Raw genomic sequence first — 8,216 nt, forward strand, 5'->3', positions numbered from 1 at the left:
CAGACAGTGCCGGCTGGCGACCTCCAGGGGGAGGGCCTTCTCGGTGGGAGCCCCCACCCTCTGGAACGAACTACCCCCAGAGATCCGGGTGATCCCGGATCTCCCCTCCTTCCGCCGCGCCCTAAAGACATGGCTCTTCCAACAAGCGGGATTGGCCTAGGGAATTTTTAGTGGGGTTTTAAGAGAAATTTTAATTATACAGGCCATAGTAAATATTTCTTTTTAATTTGGTTTTAAATTAGGTATTTATTTTAGTATCTGTTTTATAAGGCTGTCAGCCGCCCTGAGTCCGGTAAGGAGAAGGGCGGGATAAAAATCAAATAAATAAATAAATAAATAGATAATATAGTTGTACTATGGAAAAGTTTCCAGTATTACCATCTGCAGGACTCCTGTTAACACCCTTTTTAAAAGCAATCACATCAATATGTCTTAGAAAGTACGAATAAAAGGGTTATTTATGTTTTGGAAATTTATAAAAGGGTGAATCTGTAACTGATGTGAAGAAGAAACCGACAATGCAAATATAGTTACACTATATTCAGTATAATGAATACTCTGTGAGCTGGTTTGGAGATTCTCATTCTCATTAACTTTTATTAGATTTCATTGGCCTGTATGTCAAATATTTTTTCTATGTACCCAGTTCTAAAATGTACTAATCTTAAAAACTGTGCAGATCTTTAGGAAGGAAAACCAGTCTCCATCCTTTAACTTGTTGATACACCAGGGGGCAGCACATTTCACTTTCCACCAATATTTCATTTATTTTACATCAGTATAGATTTGTTTTTCATTTGCAGGACAAACAAATCTTTACCATCAAAACCTTTGCATTTTCTCAGTGTAATAACACATTCTATGATGTGAAATGTAGTTTATAATTGCAACTGCAATATAGATTTTAAGCTGAAAAATGCCAGTGGTCCTTTATGAAAACAGCTAATGGTGAACAATGAAACCTTATGTTTGGAGATTTGGCCAAGCTTCTGATAATGGATTAATGTAAAGGTGAACTGCACTCACAATATGCTTGTTGGAGAAGAAGAAAAAAAAAAGCATAAGTTTTCTTGTTCTTTTCCTTTGCAAGCCAGAGACTTCGTCTGTCATGCTGTTTCAGAGTGTTGTGCCTCTGGGGTGGTGTTCTAAGGAGTTATAGGGAAAAGGGAAAAATAGTGAAAGTTATTCACCCCCTACCTGTTCTTCCCCCACTGCCTCTAGATCCTTTTGGGAGTGAATGGAGCCTATCAGTGTTGAAAGATAATTTCTGAATCCAGCCTTTGCACACCCGTACATCTCATAAAGGTGATTTTGGGCAGCATACAGAGATTAAAAATAACTCAGTGAAATTCATAAAATCAATATGTAAAAACAATAACATGTGCCTGGGATCAAAAAACACTTGTCTTCAGTTCAATGCAATTTGACAGTGGGGCTTACTTAATCTCCTGGCCCAGATCCCTGTGGAACATCCAAGTTTTCAAAGCCCTGCAAAAGTCCAACAGGGTCAGGCCCGTTTGGATTTCTGAGGTAATACTTAACAGAAGCAACAACAGAGAAGGCATTTAATATCAGAGAAAGCTGCTAATTTGAGCATTCCACTTTCATCAGGACAGTAATTTAATGTGGCCTTTCCAGATACCACTGAACTGCATTTTCAATAGCCAAGCAAATAAAGGGTGACAAGATGCTGGTACTTGCAATTCAGCTATATCCATGTTTAAGATCCCTTCTCTTAAACACATTGGCATCTTGTGTATTCTTGGAAGTGTGTCTTTTCAGGCCTTCATCTTTTTAGTCTTCTAGAGAATATTCTTCCTCCAAGCACTGGGATAGGATGAAGTCAGGCTGAGGTGAGATGAGAACGTGGGTTTCCAACAGAAAAGAGTGTTGTGATACTAGATTTTTGTATTTTTTTAGGAGGGGGAGTTGTTTTATGATTATAATATATTGTTTTATTAGTTATAAACTGCCCAGAATTGGTTTTAAGATAGGTGACTATACAACTGGTTTACATTGTATTAATAAATAAAAATAAAAGGCCACAGGTTCATAAGTCCTGATCTATTCTCAAGTCATCCCATTTTTTCACAGTGTCAAGATGCTGATACAGAACTGGATTGCTCAAGCATTGACATTCGTCTTGCTTTGCTTTAGTGTTCTTTGTTCTGTTGTTCTAATGTGGAATATTAATCTTACTGGACACATAGCTATCTTTGTCTGGAAAAACTGCATTCTTCTGGCAATTGTAAGACCAACAATAATTAATATATTATTATTGCTCAAGCCAGATTTTGAAATAAACTTCAAGGCTTGGAAAGAAATTGATTTGCTGTTTTAGTCTTTAGGGCAGCTGAGGTTATAAATGCACAGATATTGCCAGCTAAGTGCATGAGCAAAAGCCAGGCACCTTATATTTAACCAAACATAGTTTCCATAGCTAATGGATGGGATGTAGTCTCATTATTAGCTTCTGACAAGGAGAGTGCATGTTGACGATTCTGCTAATTGAAAACTAAAAGGTGTATAAAGTCTTAACTTAGAAAAAATATATTCATAAGGCTTCATAGGATTTACTTTACAAAAAAGCACTTTTAGAATTGGTATAAGTAGCACAATTGTTAAGACTGGGAGAATGATGAAATATATTTAGAGTAAGGTCGCCAATCTTATGAAGGCTTTGGTGTTCTTAATAGGTACAGTATATGGCACACAGAAATTGAATAGATTATGATCTCCCTCATTATTATTACCGTTTGGATCTTCCAACTTTACTAATGTATTATGAACTTCAATTTGTAAAAATACCTGATAGACAGACACCCCATATGTGATATTTTCTTGGCATAGAGATGTAGGGCAGGAAATAAAATTTCACCAATTCAATTAGGAAAAAAAACAAACACATGCCCTGGTAATCCTAGGTAGGATATAAGGAAGCCAACAATCCAGAAGATAGGTTTAAGATACAGGAGGATCTGGACAGACTTGAACATTGGGCGCTATCTTGCAAAATGAAATTCAATGGTGAAAAAAGTAAGGTTCTACATTTAGGCAAGAAAAACCAAATGTACAGGTATAGTATAGGTCAGTAGTGGCGAACCTATGGCATGGGTGCCGTTGCCCCAGCCTTGCCTCTCCCCGCGACCCCCTCACCAGCAGCCCCCCTGGAGGAGAGTCGCCCCCAAGTGTGGACCACGCGGAGCAGTGCAGCCAAGGACATGGCAGCCAGGCAGCGTAGACAAGACTCTGCCCTCACACCCCATCATGCACAGTTGATGCTGCGGGGCGCGAGCAGAGGGCGTGACCGCCATGGCGTTGCTGGGCGATCTGCAGCAGGCCCTGGAGGCGGTGAGTGGCCCTGCGGGCAGGTGGGGTGGGGGCGGAGCAGGGGTGGGGCCGGTTTTTGGGCACTCAATCTCTAAAAGGTTCACCATCACTGGTATAGGTGGTACCTTGCTCAATAGTAGGCTAAAACATATAAGGAACGGTTGCTGGAATTGGGTATGTCTAGTTTAATGAAGAGAAAAATGAGGGGTGACATGATAGCCGTGTTCCAATATCTCAGGGGCTGCCACAAAGAAGAGGGAGTCAAGCTATTCTCCAAAGCACCTGAAGGTAGGACAAGAAGCAGCGGATGGAAACTAATCAAGGAGAGAAGCAACCTAGAACTAAGGAGAAACTTCCTGACAGAACAATTAACCAGTGGAAGAACCTGCCTCCAGAAGCTGTGAATTCTCCAACACTGGAAGTTTTTAAGAAGAGACTGGACAGCCATTTGTCTGAAATGGTATAGGGTTTCCTGCCTGAGCAGGGGGTTGGACTAGATGACCTCCAAGGTCCCTTCCAACATCATCATCATCATCATCATCTATTATTATTATTATTATTATTATTATTATTATTATTTATTATGGATCATTGCACAGTCAGCCAGATGTTCAGACTGGATTTGGCATTTTGTCTACCTATCGAGTCCTTACCAAGGACCTGGGATAGGCAGATGTGGATGTTTGATGTTATTACATATTATTATTATTATTATTATTATTATTATTATTACTACTACTACTACTACTACTACTATTAAAACTCTGGACATTTTTGAAAAACAGTGATGGGAAATCTCTTTGGGTCCAAGGGTTCAGGTAAGTAAGCATGTTGAAGGCTGCAGAACGCCATATGATAGGACACACCCCGAATAAGGAGGGAAATCACAATAATGAGCTTGCCAAGGCTACTTATTGGGTTCATAGGTTATGTCAAGCTGTAAGTAGATTGCTTGGTCTTGGCTTTAGCATGTTTTATGAACCCTATCAATTATGTCTTATTTAGTTAATTATGGTTAAATACCCAGAGCTGATAATGTGTAAATCCAGCCATACTCTCCTCACATTCCTATTCATTGGCAAAACTTCAAGATAGTTTCTAAAGGTATCACTTGAAGCTATTTCTGATGCAACAAGAGGGTTTTTTGTTTTTAAAGGAAGAATCAGAGATTAGTGAGAAAAGCATTTCCTTCCCATCCATTTCCCCCCCCCCATAAATACATGGAGCTTGTAAAACAGCTTCCATTTACTTACTATTTAAAGACTTGCCTGAAGCCAGGGAGAGTTTTTAAATCTAGTTAGCTGCTGACAGGAGATAATAGCTGGGTTCATTGTTGTTAATCACATTGCTGAATGAACTGTACTTGTCTAGATTCTACATTTATGCAATCCACTCTAACCACACCATTTTAAGATGGCTAAAGTTGGGAAACTAAGTATATAAACCAGAAGCGCTATGTTCATCCAACAAGCTAAGCCAATTGTGACTTGTTTGTTTTGTATGAATACAGACCTTTCGCCTTTTGATATAGGTAGGTGGGTCCTGATCCTGGGGAATGGGATGCAGATGGGATGCAGTTCTGGGACAATATTGGGAAGTCTACTGAAAAGGATGGAACTTGAACAAGAAGCCAGTAAGCTAGATGGGAGTTCATGCCTGACTGTATTTTTATGAGGCAAGAATGTTTTAATATTATCATTCTCTATCTGACAAAGTACTCGGGCAATTTGATTTGTTTTATGTACAGTTGTTATTATCAGGCCAGTTTGATTCCGTTTCTATGAACAGTGGAAGTCTGGGAAAGCAGACAACTTTGATCGTATCAGTGACTTAGTCACAAACTGTTTTACTTTTGTTTCATCCACTGTTGGATTCTGGTTAAGTGACTGTGATAATGGTATATATGTATGAGCTAGATGCAAAACTGCAGCAAGCTGGAAGCTCTCCTTACACTTGCCATAGTTGTTAGGTGAATCATGGCAGTTGTTAAGTTTGTAACATTATTGTTAAATGATTGTGGCTTCTCCATTGACTTTGCTTGTCAGAAGGTTGCAAAAGGTGATCACATGACCCCAGACACTACAACCAACATAAATATGAGTCAGTTGCCAAGTATCTGGAATATGATCATGTGATCATGGGAATGCTGCATTGATCATGAGAAAAATGGTCATAGGTCACTTTTATCAGTGATGTTTAACTTTGAACAGTCACTAAAAGAATAGTTGTAAGTCGAGGACTACCTGTATTATAATAAAAACTCAGGATAAAATGAAGTCCTTCAAAAAATGTATTTGGACCAAACTGTTCAAATGTTCTATTTGTAACAAGCTATACACCAAGGACTCTACGGATGAAGCTATATCTTTTAATTTTTGGAGAAGATAAGACTTCTATACAGTTCCATTACTATAAGCTCAGAAGGGAAAACTTTGCATCTTCTTACATGCCAGTGTAAAAAACAGCTTTCCTAAATATTTCTTCAATGCAGTTGAAGACACAAGAACATTACCTCACTAGTAACCTAAAAATTTTAGGTGAGAGAAAAAAAAGAAAACACTTTTTTGGGTACTGTTATTGTTTAATTTTAAGCACAATGTGTATCCAGCTGAGTGAAAAAAGCTGCAGTTATTTAATCTAAGAGAATGACATGTCAGCAAAGCTTTTCTCCGCTCCTGAAGGTTATAAGCCCCTCTAATTTCTCCTTCAAGAACTTGAAAAAAAAGGAAGAACTCCCATGTCTTGGGAATTGGAATGAATTATAGTCATACAACTGCTATCTATTGCAGAATCAAGTCCTAGTCATTAATGTAAACTGAAATACACTTCTGTGTTGCCTAATGCAATTATCAGTTTCTTGCACCTGGCAACTAGAAACTGCCATAATAAAAAGGTGTCATAATGACATGAGATGCTTAATACAGAAGGATTTTGTAGTCACTTCTTGTGACCAGCTTTCCACTTGCAAGGAGGAAGAGGAGGTAGTGGTGGAATGTTAACTGGCTGCTGATTTTTGTGCTCTCCCTCTGGTCAGCTGAAGGGAGCATTGGTTGCCTCATGGAGAGTGGGCAAGCACATTTGAAAATGACTGTTTCATAGGTATATGTTGGAAAGTCAAAGTTGATGCCACTTAAAATGAGAAAAAGTATGAAAACAATTTAGCCAAATACTGTCCGTAGAGAAAACGAAACATCTCTAACTATTGTCTACTTGTGTGAAAAGTTCCAGATCAACTCTAGCATTAGGTAAAGAAATGGATGAGATTTTATCAGGAAGCAGTGAAGAGGTGTTGGGAGAGTAGATGTATGTATGTGATCTCCCTTTTGATTTGTACCTTCTCAGCTAGCCTGCTGCCTTCAGTTGCTAAATTAATTTTGCATTAACTACGAAGGAGGTCATATTCACCATCTTAAGTTAGAGCAATGATACTGTCAAGGCAGGATTTAGAAGCAATAAATCTAAAGTCCCTCTTCTCCAAACAACCAAGCCGTTATTTAATTTTAAAGGAAGTCAAACAATTACAGATTGCCATCTCATAAGGCCATGCAGTCCAATCTTGCATGTTCTTCATGTTCTGCTTGGATGAACTCTGCAAAACTTTCTACTCAACCAAACCACTCTTTTGCCCTGGGACTCAGTTCAAACAGTATAATAATAATTAATTAAACGGAGGGGGAAATGTTAGTGAATCCTAGTCTTTTGAGCCTTACAGAATGCTGGTGTTTGCTAGTGTTTTTGCTAGATTTGAGGTCCATCCCTTCAGCATGCAGTATATCCCCTCCCTGCATGGAAATCCTCAAAATCTCAAATCCAATGTCCTTTCTGCTTGCAACCTTCCCCACCGGCTTCCCCACTGACCCTATTCACCCAGCTGGCTTTCTTGCCTAGGGGAGGCTTCTCCTGCTTTCTGGGCCATCACCTGAACTACTACACCGAACTGGCTCTTTGAAGGGAATTGGAATTCAATAGCTCTTGGAAGATCATGATAGATTTTCCCTTCTTGATAGGTCAGACTAGGTCAGATTCTCTTGTTCCTTTTGATATAATAATCTATATAAATAAAAATGTAAATATTCGTTTGTTCAAAATCTTAAATCTCCGAAAGTTCTTCACCAATTGCTTTAAAATTTTGACATAACGTTGCATTCAAATATGCGCGTGTTTTTATATATCTACTATTATATAGATGTCACACCTGTGACAGGTAAAAACATGCTCTTTAAAGCATAAAAACATGCTTTAATGAGCAACGTCATAGAAGCAACAATCTTGACAGGACCTTTCAAAGGTGAAGATGTCCTCATTCCTCACATTCCTATGATTCCAACAGATATGCCATTTCAATTTAAGAGAGTGTAATTCCCAATTCGATTGGCGTTTGCAATCACCATCAACAAAGCTCAGGGCCAATCTTTAGAATTGTGCGGTTTAGATCTAGACACGGATTGCTTTTCACATGGACAATTATATGTTGCGTGTTCTAGAGTCGGCAAACCAGACAATCTCTATATCTGCACAGACAATGGAACAACAAAAAATATTGTATACCCACAAGCATTGTGAAATTAAACATATTACAAACGTGCACTTTCTCTTTTCTTTCTTTTCCATTTAACCAGACTGAGCCACAGCAATGCGTGGCCGGGTACAGCTAGTCTAGTAATAAAATCCCATGTCCCCAAGTTTTTGCCTGATGGGAAAACTAAATATTAATCAAGAAAGTTACATGAATATTACAGAACTATAACATGTGATAAGTGGCAAGTCTAATTTTAGTCATTTGAAGGAACTTTCTTGGCATAAGAACATATCCTAAATAGAAGTGAAGTTGTTCGTCCATCGATTTCGATGAAGACCTTGACATCTTATGAATTATGGGCCATCAG

Source organism: Protobothrops mucrosquamatus, unplaced genomic scaffold, assembly GCF_001527695.2.
Source record: "Protobothrops mucrosquamatus isolate PMUCROS unplaced genomic scaffold, P.Mucros_1.0 scaffold822, whole genome shotgun sequence".
In the NCBI taxonomy this organism is placed as follows: domain Eukaryota; kingdom Metazoa; phylum Chordata; class Lepidosauria; order Squamata; family Viperidae; genus Protobothrops; species Protobothrops mucrosquamatus.